Here is an 18,161-nt window from a genome sequence, read left to right on the forward strand (position 1 = left end):
AAACGTACGGCTTACTGCGAAACCTAGTCACCCCAGAGAAGCCAGTGGAAAAGGATTTTGAAAGCATAGTGGCAATCCTACAGGACCACTTAAACCCCACACTGCTGCTGATAGCAGAAAGATTTAAGTTTCACAAAAGGAACCAGCATAAAGATGAAAGTAATGCTGAGTATTTAACGGAACTGCGCAAGCTATCAAAACACTGCCAGTTTGGAACGGGACTAGCAGATACTTTAAGGGACAAGTTTGTGTGTGGGCTTCAAAGTGAAGGAACCCAGAAACGGCTTCTATCAGAAAAGGATCTTACGCTGGACAAGGCTTTCAACATGGCAGTATCACACGAAGCAGCCACACGGGGCGCTGCAGAGATACAACGAAGACTGCAAGAATATGGCACAAATGAAATGTCATATGGAGCAGTGAAGTGTTATCGCTGCGGCAGAACAACACACGACCATAAGGATTGTTGGTTCAAGGACCAAGTGTGCAGACAGTGTGGAAAAGTAGGACACATAGCAAGAGTCTACAGGTCGGGAAAGAAAACCAGCAGCAAGAAACCTCCACAGGAGAAGTACAAAAAGGTACATAAGGTGACGGAGAGTAGTTCAGACGAACAGAAAAGTGATACAGACTCCGGAAGCAAGGAGCTGGGTTGTCTGAAACTACATAATGTAACCAAAATGGAGGATCGCCAAACTATCTGGGTCACACTCAAGATAGACGGAGTCCAAGTGAAAATGGAATTGGACACAGGATCAGCCCTAACAGTCATAAACCAAAGGGACTACAAGCGGCTATTCTCACATATACCCTTGAGAGATACAGAGATTATCTTGAAGACGTGCACGGGGCAAAAAGTCTACCCCAAAGGAAAAGTAAGGGTGAACGTGATATACAACGGCAAGGAAACACCAAAAATGGACCTATATGTATTGCCAGATGGAGGACCACCACTACTAGGACGTGAATGGATCCGGAAGATACAGTTAGATTGGCATGCCATACAAGCACTGATGGTAGATGCCAAAAAGGATGACGACGTCACACCTGGTCGACTGTCAAAAATGCTAACTGACGCACAAGAAGTGTTCCAGGAAGGACTCGGAACACTAAAAGGCATAACAGCAACAATCAAAATAGAGGAAAATGCAAGCCCAAAGTTTTTTAAGGCCAGACCGGTGCCTTATGCGATCCGCCCAGCCGTCGAAGCAGAGCTGGAAGGTTTGGAACATTCTGGAGTACTGTCCAAAGTGGACTGGAGCGAGTGGGCTACACCCATCGTTCCTGTAATGAAGAAGTCGTTGAGTAATACGCCTGGGGAACCAAAGAAGATTCGCATCTGTGGGGACTTTAAGGTGACAGTGAACCCAGTCCTTCACACGGTACAATATCCGCTTCCGAGGATTGAAGATATTTTCGCCTCGCTATCTGGAGGAAAACGCTTCACTAAGATTGATCTGGCCCAGGCGTACCTGCAAATGGAGGTAGAAGAAGCCTCGAAACAGTACCTCACGATCAACACTCATAAAGGTCTCTACCAATACAACTGGCTGGTGTTCGGGGTAGCATCAGCTCCGGCTATTTGGCAAAGAGCAATGGATCAAGTCCTGCAAGGGATTCCAGGGACCCAGTATTATTTGGACGACATCCTGGTCACGGGCGAAAATGCCAGTGATCACCTCGCCAACGTGGAGCAGGTGCTCACTAGATTGAAGGAATATGGGCTCCGAGCTAATGCGAGTTTTTCCAGAAGCAGATCTCGTATTGTGGCCACGTTATTGATGAAGAGGGGTTACATAAGTCCCCTGAAAAGATTGAGGCAGTAGTCAAGGCTCCAGCACCAGAAAATGTGTCACAACTGAGGTCGTTCCTTGGGCTGGTGAACTACTACCATAAGTTCTTGCCGAATTTGTCCACCATACTACACCCACTGAACACCCTACTGCAAACGGGGGTACCATGGAAGTGGAATGACGAATGTAAACGAGCTTTCCAGAAGTGCAAAGAATTGATCACGTCAAAAGAGGTGTTGGCTCATTTCAACTCAGCACTACCAATTCGTTTGGCATGTGATGCATCACCCTATGGTATTGGAGCGGTGCTGTCGCACAAATTCCCGGACAGCTCAGAGAGGCCAATAGCCTTTGCGTCACGATCACTAACCTCAGCCGAGCGTAACTATGCCCAGATTGACAGGGAGGCCCTCCGCCTAGTGTGGGGAGTGAAAAAGTTCAACCACTATCTGCACGGGCAGAAGTTCCCCTTGCTGACTGACCACCAACCACTTGTCTCCATCTTTAATCCAAAGAAGGGCGTTCCGGTGATGACTGCGCAACGGCTACAAAGATGGTCCCTTTTTCTAGGGGCGAACCAATTTGAAATAGAGTATAAGGGCACGAAACAGCATGGAAACGCTGATGGGCTATCACGCCTGCCACTGCCTACTGCGGAGGAAGCACCAGCAGTGGACCCTGTCGAAATATTTTATTCGACTATAATTGAACGCTTGCCAGTAACTAACGCGGATATAGAGAAGGAGACCCGAAATGACCCGACACTGTCTCGGGTATATGATTTGACGGTGAAGGGATGGCCAACACATGGCGACTCACTGTTGCCAGCATTCTCATCCAGAAGAGAACAGCTGTCAGTATGCCAGGGGATCTTGATGTGTGGATCCCGAGTGGTAATTCCACCCAAGTTAAGGGAGAGAGTGCTCAATGAGCTTCACGAAGGCCATCTGGGAGGGGTGAGAATGAAAAGCCTTGCTAGGGCTTATGTGTGGTGGCCGGTGTCGATCAGCAAATCGAGGACCTGACAAAGAGCTGCTCAGGATGCCAGAAGGTCCAAAATGCACCACCACATGCCCCTCTACACCCATGGGAGTGGCCCTCCTCTCCATGGCAACGGGTGCATATTGATTTTGCTGGTCCATTCATGGACTCAATGTTCTTAATAGCCGTGGATGCGCACTCGAAATGGCCTGAGGTGATCAAAATGTCCTCCACCACCACGGAGAAAACGATTGCAGTCCTACGGACCATATTTGCCAGGAACGGCTTGCCAGAGCAGATTTGCTCTGATAATGGACCACCGTTTGTGTCCGAAGAGTTTCGGAAATTTATGAAAAGGAATGGGGTAAGGCATTACACATCCGCCCCGTATCATCCAGCCACAAATGGATTGGCTGAGAGGTTCGTACAAACCTTTAAAAAGGCCGTAAGGGCCATGTGCGATGATGACATTCCACTGCAGCATAAGGTGGACAATTTCCTGTTAGCCTACAGAAATGCGACACATGCAGTCACCAACCAGACCCCGGCCATGATGTTCTTTAACCGAAGGTTGAAATCTCGTATGGATTTGCTCAGACCAAATGTACGAAGAGATGTTGAGAATAAGCAATTCCAGCACATCAATGAGAAGCCGACAAGGAGCTTCAATGTAGGGCAACCAGTCTTGGCCCGCGACTACCGAACAGAGAAATGGCAACCAGGAACGATATGCACACGGCAGGGGCCACTAATGTACACAGTGGATGTTGGGGAGAACATTGTGAGACGCCATGTTGACCAGATCCTAGAGTCACAGGAACGAGTCAACCCCATGTCTCGCGTACCTGGTGATGAACCCGATATACAGGTAGCATCTACCCCAGAAACAGTAGCATCGGAAGCTGATGAACCAACCGACGACAGGGGGCCAGAATCGCCTCCGCACCAAGAGCAAGACATTCAGGAAAGGCGCTATCCAGAAAGGATCAGGAAGCCGCCCCAAAGACTGAATTTATAAATGGACTATTTTCAGTTAATGTTGCATGTTAAAAGTGTTAATTGTTAAATGAATGTTATGGTACTGTTAATCTAAAAGGGGAGGAATTGTAGTGTATGTGCCTTTAAGGGAAGAACTACTTTTTACAGCTCCTGTATACTGTAGTACCAGCAGTGACCACACCTGTATATAACCCTGAGTAGGGATCTGTACTGTTTAGTTTTAGAGCAACCCTCATGCAGTAAACACCTGTTGATTGTTCCTCTGCAGTCTCTGTCGATTATTTGAAGGACACGCTACCTAAAGATTCACGGATTCAACAGATGTCATCAGTGTGCATGTGGAATCTGCCTATTGTCGAACTGAGCCATACAGACAAGGGAGGTTACATGTTTGATCCCTGTAGTGTGATGTGTTGCCTGTTCTCAGCCTGGGCCAAGTAGGTTCACTAAAATTTGCCTCGGTGCCACTGGGTTAGGGAGGTCAAATTCAGCCAGAGTTCTTGCCCCTGATTGTTATCCAGTTGGAAAGTGTGTGATGGGTGAGGATACGATAAGCTCAGCCATAATGATCCTCCATTGTTGAATAACCTGACAACACTCACTTTCTAGGCTCAAATATGAAGAATAGCCACTTAAGCATGGTCCTGAAGCCTAATTCTGCGTGTGTGTAATCTTACCTCGGTACAAGTCGATGCTTTCAAGAGTTAGAATCTGTGCAGAGTAGAAGATATTTGAGGGGAAATTTGTAACTTGGACTTTTCTTTTAAGGGAGACTGAAGGGTTAAGTTTCATTTACCAAAAGTTAGCTCACTTGTCTTGGAGCCTTCAACATATCCTCTTACAGTTCGGGTGGAGCTGATCTTTAAAGTCTGAATGATTCTCAGTAAAATGACTAATCTCTCTCTGCAAAAAACAGATGCCTCAAAAATGCTTTTAAATGTCATAATGGACCAGAGTTTGCCCCTCTTTAACATCTCTTTCTTATTTCCATTTGACTCCTGTACCTCAAACTCTCCTTAATTGAAATCAGCTGTGTATTGAGTTGCGAGCCCACTTGCGTAGTTGGATGAGGGTGCACGGGAGCTGTCTAAACTGCTGCCCGAATGCACTGTGGGGCCTGCTGTGTTTGAGCATTGTTCAGCTGTTAGCTGGGATTCAGAGATAAAAAGAGCTTATGGAGACAGCCTGGCTATTACTTTCTCTTTGAAATTGTGTTTCAGGAGGTAAAAGCAAAGACAGAGGGAGCCTCATTGGCACATCAAAAAGTATGGCAATAATGTTATGTTGTTTGCAAATGGCTTTTGTGATGTGAACCACAGATTCGTAGGAATTTTGGAGCAGACCGAGGCCATTGGGCCCACTGTACCTTGTCCCCCATCTAGTCTAATGATCTTCTTGTGTCCATTAACAGAAAGAAGGGTTTCCCACCAATAACCCTTCAATATCATATTGCTTTTCCTCTCCTGATTGATTTTTTGAATATTGTTTTTCCATTTTTCCCCAGACTAATTATCTATCTTTCCTGAAGGTGCTGGTGTACAGTTCAACATGTGCTGAGTATCCTGTCCTTGTCCAAGTAGCCATTCTTAATGTGTGAGTCTTGACAATAAGTGTTAGAAAGCTATTCTATCATGGGGGTGGTTCATCACAACTGAGTATCTTTTCATTGACTCTCCACACACACGTTTCCAGCAGGGATCACCAGATATGGATCAGGAGCAGGAGCCCTGTCTGATATCCTTTCCCCACTTCACAGTCCGGGGCATCATTGCCACCCTGACAGAAATCACTTAATTTGGCACAGAGCGGGCTTTGAACCCAGGACCTTCCTAGTCTGTCTGGCTCAGTTTCATATGCACTGAACTACTGCACCATCGGAGCAATAAAGGTTTTGTAAATATTTTATTTTACACAATGTTAGTCACTTCCCGTCTCGGAGACTGACTGCATGAGGAAAACCAAACTGACTGGCTTGTTGAAGCACCTTGGGTCAATACAGAATCTCTACTAATGCTAATTCAGTGTCTACATGCAATATCAAAGAAGGAATTATGAGAGATGGATTTGAAAGTCAATCATTTTTTGAATGTTGCCCTTACAAGCATCAGATATCAGCTTCCAGCAACTGTAGACCAATAGAGGCGTGCATCAACTTATTACGAAGCTACACGTAGGGATGTATTTTTCAGATGAATAATCAAAGATGAATGCATCTTAGACCCTCAGTGTGAAGTGTTTTTTATTAAAGTTAATAATTTATACAGCAGTTCTATTCATGTTTTTAGAAAGGGCTGTAATGATGAGACTTTTTAAATGCTTTAAACAGATGGTGGGATAATGAAAAGCCTTACCAGAATTTAAACACAATAATCATTAGCTGTTTGTGGAATGGAATGGTTCTGATGCCAGGTGATGTCATTGAGCTGGTGTCACACACTGTTCCTACCAGTAACAAGCCAACTTCTTCAATTATTCAATTGTTAACATGTGGTAATTGAACCATTTAATGAGTGGATCCAGAGGTTTGTGGTGCTTTCAACTCTATGTAAGGGAAGAGCAGAGCTCCCGGGCAATGATGCCACATATTGTACCAGCGCAAGAGAACAGAGAATAAGGGATGGTGGTAAAAGGGCTTTCTTTATCAGACGTCACTGATAAATGATAGTGATTTAGATAAAAGTGATGCTGGAATGATGATTGTAGCGTAATTCTGTAAATGATGTTAGTGAGGATATGAGGTGCTATTTCCTGATGGGAAGAGATGACTGTCTTGGATTTCACACATGTAGGGATTGGTCTCTATTCTGTTATGGATGCATTTAGAGATGTTTAGAAGGGAATTAAGTCTCGGGGGAAGGTTGCTAAAGACGGTCCCTAAATGGAACCCAGACATGGGTAATAAAGTTAAACTCCCACTAAAGGGCATTAACAATAATTGAAGTTCTTTAAAGGGAGATCCTTGCTGTTGCAATTTGGACCGCCGTGAATGGAGTCCACAGCTGGTCTTGCTGTAGGGTCTGTCACACTGAATGCCAGCAATGGAGAGATCTACGTAAAATGCACTGAGTGACAGTGAGAAATAAACACAACTGTTGGACATCATCTGGCTGAAAATCAATGAGGGGGTGGGAGGGGGACATATCCTGGTGAAAGTGCCAGGATGCGATGGCCCAGAATCTGCTCCACTGGCCTCATCAAATATCTCTTGGGAACTAGGGAAAGTCCCTTGTGCATGTGAATTGCGGGTGCCTACGACACTAGGGGCATCCGCCTGCCCCAACATGCTGAACATCCAGTGCAACTTGCTGGTTTTGGGAGTAAGTGCTGCATCCCACCCGGTTCCTTATAAAGTGATCCAAATTGCTACTTTAAAATAGTTTTTTAAAAGATCTATATTTTTCTTGAGGGTTCCAGGCCACAATCCCCAGGTGGGGCCCACTACTGCCATTTGGCGGCCTGGTACGACTGCCAATCCTCCATCGGATCCCACTTGGAATAAGGCACACAGGAACTGCCAGTGTTGGCAGTTCCTGACCCAGCCTTACCTCCTCTTGTGCCAATGGCCTTGTAATGGAAAGAAAAAAGAAAATCAAGACTTGCATTTATATAGCACCTTTCACGACCACCGGCTGTCTCAAAGCACTTTACAGAAGTACTTTTGAAGTGTAGTCACTGTTGCAATGTAGGAAACATGGCAGCCAATTTGCGCACAGCAAGCTCCCACGAACAGCAGTGTGTTAATGATCAGATAAGCTGTTTTTGTCATGCTGATTGAGGGATAAATATTGGCCAGGATACCAGGGATAACTCCCTGCTCTTCTTTGAAATAGTGCCACGGGATCTTACATGTCCACCTGAGAGAGCTGACGGGGCCTCAGTTTAACATCTCATCTGAAAGACAGCACCTCTGACAGTGCAGCACTCCATCAGCATTGCACGAGTGCCAGCCTAGATTTTTGTGCTCAAGTCCCTGGGGTGGGACTTGAACCCACAACCTTATGACTCAGAGGCGAGAGTGCTACCCACTGCGACACGGCTGACACTGGATATTCCATCCCTCATGAGGCCAATGGAAATCCTGACATAAGGCCAGGACCTGGCATATCTGGATCCCAGCCCTTTCAGTGCATTCCTGCTGGAGTTGCTGATTTTAGGTGCTTGTATTTGAAAATCACTTCAACAAAATGTATAATTCGCATCTAGGTACATGTTTTTCTGTCTTTTTAAATATAGGGCAGTGCCTTTTACCAATGAATTCCTTGCCAAAATAAGAGAGTAATTTATTTTCAGGTGTGTATTTGGTACACTATATATTTCAGCATTATCCTCGTCTTTTCACATATATAAGGCTGCAGCTATACTCTCACCATTGCATCAATACAAAGCAATTTTTGATGCACAGCAACATGAAAATGGCAGGATAACTGCAGAATCACAGATGGCTTTAGATGAAGCTCATTGATTACCCAAGTGCACTAAAGTACTGTGATATTAGATTCCCAGGTAGAGGGCACCTTGCACTCCTTAGACCTCACACGTGCCCCATTAAATCCTACTAGTCTTCAAGAAGCAGCAGAACGACACTACACTGACCATGTTTTAGGCTTTAACTGCCAAATAAATTTATTGAACAAGTGAATAAATAACAGAAACTTGACATATTTTACAGTACTTTGAAAAGTCCTTGTATAGTTCACAACTCTGTTAAACTAGCTATAATCAATCTTGTTACTTAAGTATTTTTTTCCCTTTCCTCATGTACTGTAAGAGTTATTTACCTTAACTAATATCTTCGGAAATCCCAGAGAGACGGTCTTTGAAGGCTCCAGATGAAGCTCATTGATTTGAATGTACCTTTGCCTACACAATAATCCCCACCTCCCCATGCAGTCTGCATAACTGTTCCCAGACTTTACAACAATGGAGCTACACTGATGGTAACCTCAGGCTGTTCTAATGCTGCCTCAGAACTTAACTGATCAGTCAGTTTTCCCAGTCTGTGTCCCAATGAATTGTGAGAGACGTAGCTACAAGAAGTTGCATTAAAAAAATGCCAGAATGTTCTCTAAGCCCTTAAGGGACTGTGAAACACTGGTGTCAAATTTAACACTGGGCAGATTTCCAGAGGGCAGGGGGCTGGGCAAGTGCAAAACACACTCGCTGGAGAAAATTTGAGGTCCAGGCTATTTTGACTCAGCCTTGAACGGGCGGGAAGTGGGCAGTCCACCAGCATGAAGATAGATGTGGCGAAGGGGTTTCCGGGAAGGTCTTGCGGCAGGGACGGGGAGGTTGCGACTTTCCTTGTCCGGCTTCTGCTCCTCCTATATGTATATAATCCCTAGCCCAGTAACGCTAAGGCCAGTTATAGCACCCATACCACTGCCAGGACAATCCTGGTCTGTCTGGTATAGTACCACACAGGGCATTGCATTTACCCACTGAGCCACTGGGGAGTTTGCTGTGATGGCTCTGTACTAAACCGATCTCCTGCCTCAGCATCCCAGGCTCCACAGAAGAGGGGAATCAGCAGAAAATAGATCAGTGATGTGTGTCCATTTAAAAACTTTTTCTGCTAATTCTTATTGGGGTAGATTTTAACTTTCAGCGCTGGGAGGAAAGACTGGCGACAGTGGATCACCCGCCCGTATGTACCCCACTTGAATTTCTTTTCCATTAAATTGAATGGTGAAAGTTAATGTCTACCCCATGTTGATTGTTTGGAGGGATAACTCAAACGATTGGTGACCGTTGTAGCTGTGCTCACCAGTGTATTTTTTGGGGCAGGTGGACCATTTGGTAATTTTCTACGGTAGGACGGGCCGTGCTCACATCTTGCTGTCCTTCCCCATTACTAAAAAGCTGACTTGGGTGGAACTCGAAGCTATTGGGATAGATTTTAACTTTTGGGGCGGTGCGCCGGCTGGCCACTTGTGGCAGGATTGAAGAGGCCGGAGCCATTTCCAGGCCCGAACCTCATTTCAGTTTAAGCACTGAGCTCCCCGTCACTAATATTTGTCCTGGTGCAATTCGCTGGAGTTGGGCCGGCGCAAGATTGGGCTGCCTGCCTGGCAGCAAGATAAATCCTGTGGGTGCGGGGTGCGGGGGTGGCGTTGGGGTTTGCAATTGGGGGGTGGGGGGTTGATATTTTTGTGGGTGTAGGTGGAGCTCCTCCTGGACCCACAAAAATAATAAAACATTGATCTATTTTGGTCTCTTTCGACTGTATCACCTGTAAACCTGGTGGGAGTGTGCACGGCGTCTGCTCTGTCAAGCTGTTTCCCAAAATTGCAATTGGGCTCTTATGTACATCATAAGATTCTGATTTGCATATTAGAAAGACCTACTGCCCGGAACAGGCGAGAGCTCCGGCCGCCCAGAGGTAGGCTCCTCTCAGGATGCCAGTGGCCAGATCACTGGCCTTACCAGGGCGGTAAACGCCGCACAGCTATTTAAATGCTGCTATTTTAACCCTTTATATGTCAGATGGCCCAAGGTAAAACTTGCTCCATTATCTTTCAGGTAGAAACTCGAATATTTACTGCTCCGCCATTGTCAGCTGAAAATAAGTCAAATGTTTAATATATATATTGTATATGGAACCACGTTATTAATACAGAAACTCCAGATTTCTCCAGATTATGAAGCCTTCCTGGAGTCTTCCTTTAATGGGATTGCTGATTTTTTTTTTGTCCGAGAGAAAAAGAGAGACACACAGGCAGGGCAACAAAATAGTAGAGACAGGCTGTTTGATGGTGTGCCATTGCATGAAGCTACATCCTGCATTGTTGTTGCCTTTGTTCATAAAATTCTCACTATCTGGAAGTGTTTTACCGTACCTACAGCATGCCCCAGGAGAGCAAAGGAGTTCATCACTGATTAGAGTAGCAGTTTATTTTGTTCTCAGGAGACCTAGGGCAGAGCAGGTCAGGTAACAGTTTCCTGGGCAAGCTATTAACAGGCTGCAGCATTTCCTCCCCAGCGTACTCCATCTCCCATTCCATATTATTTCCTATTGATCTATTTATTTTTCTGTAGGTCATTGAAGGAGACTTCAGTTTCTGCAATTCATCTTCAACAAAATTCCTTGGATTTGGGTTCAGAACTTCCTTTTCATCAGAAGTTGATTTAATTATTTGGATTATGAGGTGTGTGTGTGGCGGCGGGAGGGGGTGGGGCGAGCAATTCTAGCAAAATACAATGGTTCGACAGAAATGAACTGTTGTGGACCATCCAAACCGATCTGAAATGAATCCAAAACACTAACTTGTGTCAAGATACAGTCCTGAGGTGAAACAGAAGGTTTTCATACATTTTAAAGAACTCATTTGCTATTATTAAAAAAAAAAAATTCATCTATGCAGGAAGTAAGTGTTAGACAATCTCCTGATGATACAATATTGCAGGGATCAGTGTCCACATTAATAAATGTTATTGTTATTTCAAAATCTACATGCAAGGCCAAGGCAATAGTGCAGTACCCAACAAGGTTGACAAGACTAAAAGAGTAGTTGAGATAAATCAGAAAGTAGTAATTAGGCAACACCCAGCTTGAGTTCTAAAGCCTGTAGATTGTAGGGGAAAGGGAAGGCAAAAGAAAAATCTGAAATAAAAAATGTACAGTCGATTCATGGGAAGAGAGCATACGATTTGCCCAGGGTGGTTTTTTTTAACTTCTGTCAGAAGTTACTTTTATCACTTAAGCTGTGACATGTTATGACTCAATGTGGGGTAATATATGGCTTTCAGTCACATCCAAGACAGGATCCCAATTGAGGGGTTTGGGTGCAATAAATATTTGGCACTTTTAAAAGCACTCCTCGGGGAGTAGCTGAAATGGAGACCTATGATTCCTCTTGCAAAAAGGGAGGGATTTGGCTTTGCACATTTTGTTTTAGCTGGAGACTCGAGTGCAGCTGTCCAAGATCTATTGGAATAGCAAGTCGTTAATAATTTTGGGTCACTAGAAATCAAGGTATTTATATGAAAGAGCGCTGATGATGGGAGTGCTGTGTATCTGTCTTCAATGGCACTCATAGAAATACATAGATGTTACAACTTGGAAACAGGCCATTCAGCCCAAGCAGTCTGTGTCCGTGTTTACCCTTCCCGGGTCCAACTTTCTTTTAAAGAGTAAAACGGGCTGCCGATTTGCTATCGGCTTGTTTGTGCATCTGCCATTAACCAATTTCACTCGCAAGGCATCAGGTCCTCCACCATTAGTTGATTGTGGCAAAGCCATCAAGAGACTCTTGCAGTAATGTTTATAATTGTCTTTAATCATAGTTGTTAACTTTAAGTGTGTGCGCTGTTTAAACAGAGCAGGATCGATAAAATCACGATCTGACGCGATGATGTCATTACGCAGGTCACGTGACGTTCCCAATGGCGGGAAACGTGATGACGCCATGACGTCAAGGGGGAAGGGCGTTTCTGTTCAGTCCTCGTGGATCCAGCTTGTGTATAGACCTGTTTGGAGTTTCTCCTGCGTTCTTTTGTTTATAACTGTTTCAGTACATTAAACCACGTTTGTTTAACTGTCAGTTTCAACCGCAGTATTTTCGTAGTAGTGTGAAGACACCTACAAGATCCTTTACAAATTGTCGATCCTCTCCTCTTGCATCTCGCTTTTAACAATTATCTTATTGCTGATATATTGTAAAATACTTTACTATTCCTTTTAACGTTTAGATTTTTTTCCTCCTACTCCCTTGTAGCTTTCCTTATCCTGCGCTTAATGTGTTTACCCTGGAAATTCCTCTACTGATGGTATTGATTCAGACACTTTAAATTCAATTCTGGTATGTATTGCTGTTACAGCATTGTAATCCTATGGCTTCATGTCCTATATCAGGACTTGAGTTCATAATCTAGGCTGGCACTTCAGGGTAGTACTGCGGGATTGCCCCATCTGCCTCCACTTGGATGTTAAAGATCTAATGACACTATTTGAAGGAGTGGGGCATTCTCTCAGTGTCCTCACCAACAATCCTCCCTCATGAAATGCCACCAAAAACAGACATTTCTGCTCCTACATCCCATTGGTATCTGGCCGGTACAGGATGTCTGCTGTGAAATTCACAAGGTCACAGAAAATCCTTTCATTTTTAGGATTTTCGAATATGTAAGTTATTGTAAAGTTTAAATGTTCTTGCTTACTGTAGGCTTGCTATCGATCCTGTTATAAGTGAGGCAGTCTTCTATTTATTTACGCTGTCCTACCAGCATCTTAAAAAGAATATTGAATGTCATGATTCTTACTGTTGCCCTCACTTTGACTCTTCCCTATGGCGCCCACTTTCCATTTGCTTGAATCCAAGCTGCCGTTGATACCAGTCAGCAATGACTTGCATCTGACTGATATTGCCCATCACCGCAAATGGGAGTGAAACTCTTCTTCTAATGAGAAACAGGAGAATCCCTGTTTTTCTCCGTAGTTAATGAAAGGCTAATGAAACTGCTTTTTTAGAAATCACATGTTTAAATGACGATCAGAATTTCATTACTGGTTTGTTAATTATGGAGAGAACAACCAAGTACTTTTTAAAGAAGAATTTTCCCCCTAATTCCCCATGGCTGTGAGGTGCTTTGGGACGTCCTGAGGTTGTGAAAGGCACTACATAAATGCAAGTCTTTTTTTCTTTTCATGGTGTTCAGACACTCCAGTAACTGGACCTGAAGAATAAAATGGTGGCAGTCATTGAGCTTCCACCTCATAGCCTAGAAATTCGATTGCCAAGCTTAAAGATCCAATATGGTGGGCGGTGTGTATGCGCTCATTCCACATTAGAAGTGCGCCACCCGCTATGTTGGATCAGGCTCCTGTAGGCACCCAGGCATGCGCCAAAAGCGTTTAAAACATTCATATACTTAAATAAGGGTTCTACACTTGTTGTAGGACCCTTTTGTGAAATTGCACTGCCCAATCCCTGATTCGCCACGCGATAAACTTGCCCAGCAAATCATGGTAGCAAGGAACCTACAGGGGCGCAATTTAAAGGGCTCATCCACTCCATACAGATTAGATGCTGGTTTGTTGTCATCTTCACTGTTGGAGGTGCCGTCTTTTGGATGAGATGTTAAAATGAGGCTCGGTCTGCCCTTTCAGGTGGACGTAAAAGATCACATGCCACTATTTGAAGATGACCTGGGGAGTTCTCCAGGCTTTCTGGCCAACATTTATTCTTCAACCAACACCTAAAATGGATTATCTGGTCATTTATTTCATTGCTGTTTGTGGGACCTTGCTGTGCACAAATCGGCTGTTACATTTTCTACATTGCAACAGGGACTACACTTCAAAAGTACTTCATTGGGTGTAAAATGCTTTGGCACATCCTGAGGTTGTCAAAGACACTATTTAAATGCAAGTCTTTTACATCACCTTCGCAATGGACAGAGCGAGAGAGCACTAGGCTTTGCCTGCATTGTAGGCTTCCCCAGGGTCCAAGATGCCATGACTGTACCCACATTAGCTTGCGTGCTCCCCTTCACCATACTGGTATCTTTCTCAATAGAAAGGGATCCAACTCCCTGAATACCCAACTTGCTTGTGACGACAGGCAGCGCATCACGTAGGTTTGTTTTCTGACAGCAGTCATGATTCATTCATCGTGCGCCAGTCTTCTGTGCTACCTGTATTCCAACCAGGCTATCAGGTCACAGGCTGGCTATTGGGTGATAAGGGGTGATGTAAGAAAAAGGAGTCTTACCATCAAGTAACTTTAAAGTAAGTTTTAAGTAACTTAAACACACTATATACAAGAGAGGTCTTTACCATGCCTCTGGTAGAAGCCTCTTACAATACTGAACAGTCCAGTATTTATACCAGTCCAACAGGAAGTGACATATGACAGGAAGTGAGGTATGTACACAGTTCATAGTTCACAGGAAGTGATGACATAACTTCCCGGAAGTTATGATTATTATCACATTCTTCCCTCCTACAGGATTAGGAGGCTGTGGTCTACCTTTTGTTCCGCAGCCGCCGAACGAGGAAGAGTCGCACCCGTTTGGATTCCCGTCGTAGAGGGTCGCTGGTCCGCTTACATGCGGTTGGCCATTGGTCAGAGTCTGTGTGGCCTGGATTGCCCTGTGAAGGGTCGGAGAGATCATGGCTTCGTGTACGAGCCCCAATAGGTTCAAAGTCGGACTGCCTCTGTTCAGAGGGAGGTGCCGAGCTGGTCTGTGGCGGATCAGTACTTTCATGCGCGGTACTGGGAGGGTCGCAACTTTGAGTACGGGGTTCTATCGGCACCAAGCTAGTTGGTGTCCGATCAGGATCCTGGAGAGGGGTACCCGATAGGTCCCAAGAGTTTCCTGGTGAAGTGCCATCACCCGATGTCCCACTAGGTCCTGGTGGGCAGGGAGCCAGATCCCGTAATGATACGGTAGATCCTCGGCCGTCGGAATATCGTATGTTTGCATAGGTGGGGTTGGCATCGGTTAGTTCGACCTCGTCTACGAGAGGGTCATTTTTAGACATCCGAACGTATCTTCGGAGTAATACAGGTCCAGGAGTAGTTAGCCATGACTGGAGTGATGTCCCATGAGATGAGCGACGCTGGAATCCAAAGAACCGCTCATGAGGTGTAGTATTTGTGGCTGTAGAAAGCAGGGACCGTATAGAGTGCAATGCATCCAGAAGCACTGTTTCCCATTGCTGGTCTGGTAGGCCCCGAGATCTTAAAGCGAGACGTACGGAATTCCAGATGATACCGTTATACCTCTCTACCTGCCCATTTCCGATGGGATGGTATGGTGTTGTTTTGCTTGTAGCAATTCCCCGTTCTGAGAGGTAGTCCTTGAGTTCCCTTGACAAAGGATGGACCCCGATCTGAGTGAATATAAGCCGGCATGCCACAGAGAGAAAATACCTGCTCAAGGCAGCAGATCACTGTGGACGCCAGCATATTGGAGCAGGGGAAGGCAAACGGAAAACGTGAATATTCGTCGATCATGGTGAGCAAATATGTGTTCCGAGTTGAAGAGGGCACTGGGCCCTTAAAATCGATGCTAAGTCGTTGCATCGGTTGGGTTGCATGTATGAGTATACCATCTGAGGGGCGGAAGAACTGAGGTTTTAATTCCGCACAAAGCCGGCATTCTGAGCATATTTTCTTTACATCTCCAGTGGAAAAAGGGAGATTCAGTGATCGTACGAAATGTAGCATGCCAGGATGACACAATCCATTGTGGACATCCATGAGAGTAGAGGATGACATAGTGGAGCAGAATGCCCGTGTGAGGGTGTCCGGGGCCACATTCTCCTTGCCAGGCCGATAGAGAATGGTATAACCAAAAGAGGCCAGTTCCATCCTCCAAAGTTGTATTTTATTATTCTTAATTTTGGTTCGTTTTCGATTATCGAGCATGAAGGCGACTGATCGTTGGTCCGTGATCAATGTAAAGTGCTGGCGAGCTAGAAAATGGTTCCACTTCCGTACTGCCTCTATGATGGCTGTGGCTTCTTTCTCAACCGGAGGATAATGTAGCTCGGCACCTTGTAAGGTCCTGGACATAAATGCTACAGGACGACCTTCCTGATTCAGAGTAGCCGAGATCGCCACCTCCGAGGCATCACATTCAACCACGAAAGGGAGATTCTCATCGATGGAGTGAAGAGCCGCTTTCTCCAACTGATTTTTGAGAAGGTTAAAGGCTGCAACAGCCGCTGTTCCCAGTGGAAATGATCTAGCATGCAGCAAGGGTTGGATTTTGTCCGAAAAAATGAGGAATCCATTTAGCGTAGTATGCAAACAGACCGAGAGCCCGACGTAAAGAAGCCGGATTCTTAGGTGACGGGAGCTCTTGGAGCAGGCGAAGTCTTTCTGGGTCTGGCTTAATGATACCATTGCCTACGCAGTAGCCAAGGATGTTGATGGTCGGTTGCGACTCAACAGATTTGGATTCATTCAGGGTCAAATTACGGTGATGGAGGGCATCCCGAAATTTTTGGAGGTTGGCGTCGTGTTCCTGTTGATTGTGGCCTGCAATGGTAATGTTATCAAGATAGGGAAAAGTGTCCCTTAGGTTTTCCTGCTTAACCAGGCCATCCATTGCCCGTTGGAAGACAGCCACTCCATTAGTAACCCCGAATGGGAGGCAACGAAATTGGTACAGCTGTCCATTAGCCTCAAAGGCCGTGTACTGCTTATCTGGGACCTTCAAGGGTACCTGATGATAGGCACTTTTTAAATCGTAAGTTGAGAACACTTTGTATTCGGCCAGTTTATTAACCATATCATCAATGCGTGGCAATGGGTAGGCGTCCAAGTCGGTATATTGATTGATGGTTTGCGAATAATCAATGCATAGTTGCTGTTTGTGAGGTTTTAGAGGGTTCTTGACAATGACGACTTGAGCCCACCAGGGCGACGAACATGGTTCGATGATATCCTCTGCTAGAAGTCGAGAGATTTCAGCTGCAATAAAAGATTGGTCTTCCTGATTAAAGCGCCGCGATTTCGTTATTATTAGTTTGCATCGAGGCGGAATACTGGCAAATAATGAGGGTTCATCAAGTGAAGCTGCTGACAATGCACAAAACAGTAATTTAGATGGTATATTAGAAATAGTAAGTCCGGGTTTGGACCCACCGAACTCAATGGTGAGTTTCTTATGCTGTTTTTGGAAGTCCAGCCCTAAGAGGAGATCACTACATAAGTCCTTGAGCACCGAAAGTCAGGTGGAGGGATACATACGACCATGAAGTGTCATATCAACAGCACAAAAGCCGGAGATTCTGGTATTAAGTGATGACTGAGCCATCGCAATTGCCTGATCCGATGGGAAGACATGTAGTTTCAATTTTGCAACAATCTGTTCCTTAATGAAACTATCAGTACTTCCTGAGTCAATTAAGGCATCTAAGGTATGCCCTTTAATTGAAACTTTTGTGGCTGCATGAGACAGGTTCTGTGGGCAAGCAGCTGTAATTGGTGTCGTTGCACAGAGAGTGGCTAAAACTCTCGGTGTGCTTCTTCGGGAGAGAGCTCGAGAGGAAGCTTGATAGGTCCTAGCCGGAGCATCTTGATAGGCCCTAATTGGGGCAGTTCGGTAGGCCTTAGCTGGATTGGCCCTCGTAGAGGCCCTTGATAGGCAAACTTTAGCAAAGTGTCCTTTTTTTTTTGCAATAACTGCAGATTGCATTGCGAGCAGGGCAGGTCTTCCTAGGGTGAAAAGCATCTCCACAAAAGAAGCATTCCTTCCTAGATTGCCAAGAGGCTGCCAAAGTGGGGTCATCCTCCTCTTCTTCATCAGAATTAGATTCCCCCATGATAGGGTTCACCTGAGACCGCTTGAATTGTCTGCTTGCAGTTACAGCAGAAGATCGAGATCTGGGCAGCTGATAGAGGTCTGCATTTCTCTTTGCCAAATCCAGAGAACAAG

Source organism: Somniosus microcephalus, chromosome 3 (genome assembly GCF_052327205.1).
Source record: "Somniosus microcephalus isolate GS21.2 chromosome 3, FLI_Smic_1.0, whole genome shotgun sequence".
NCBI lineage: Eukaryota > Metazoa > Chordata > Chondrichthyes > Squaliformes > Somniosidae > Somniosus > Somniosus microcephalus.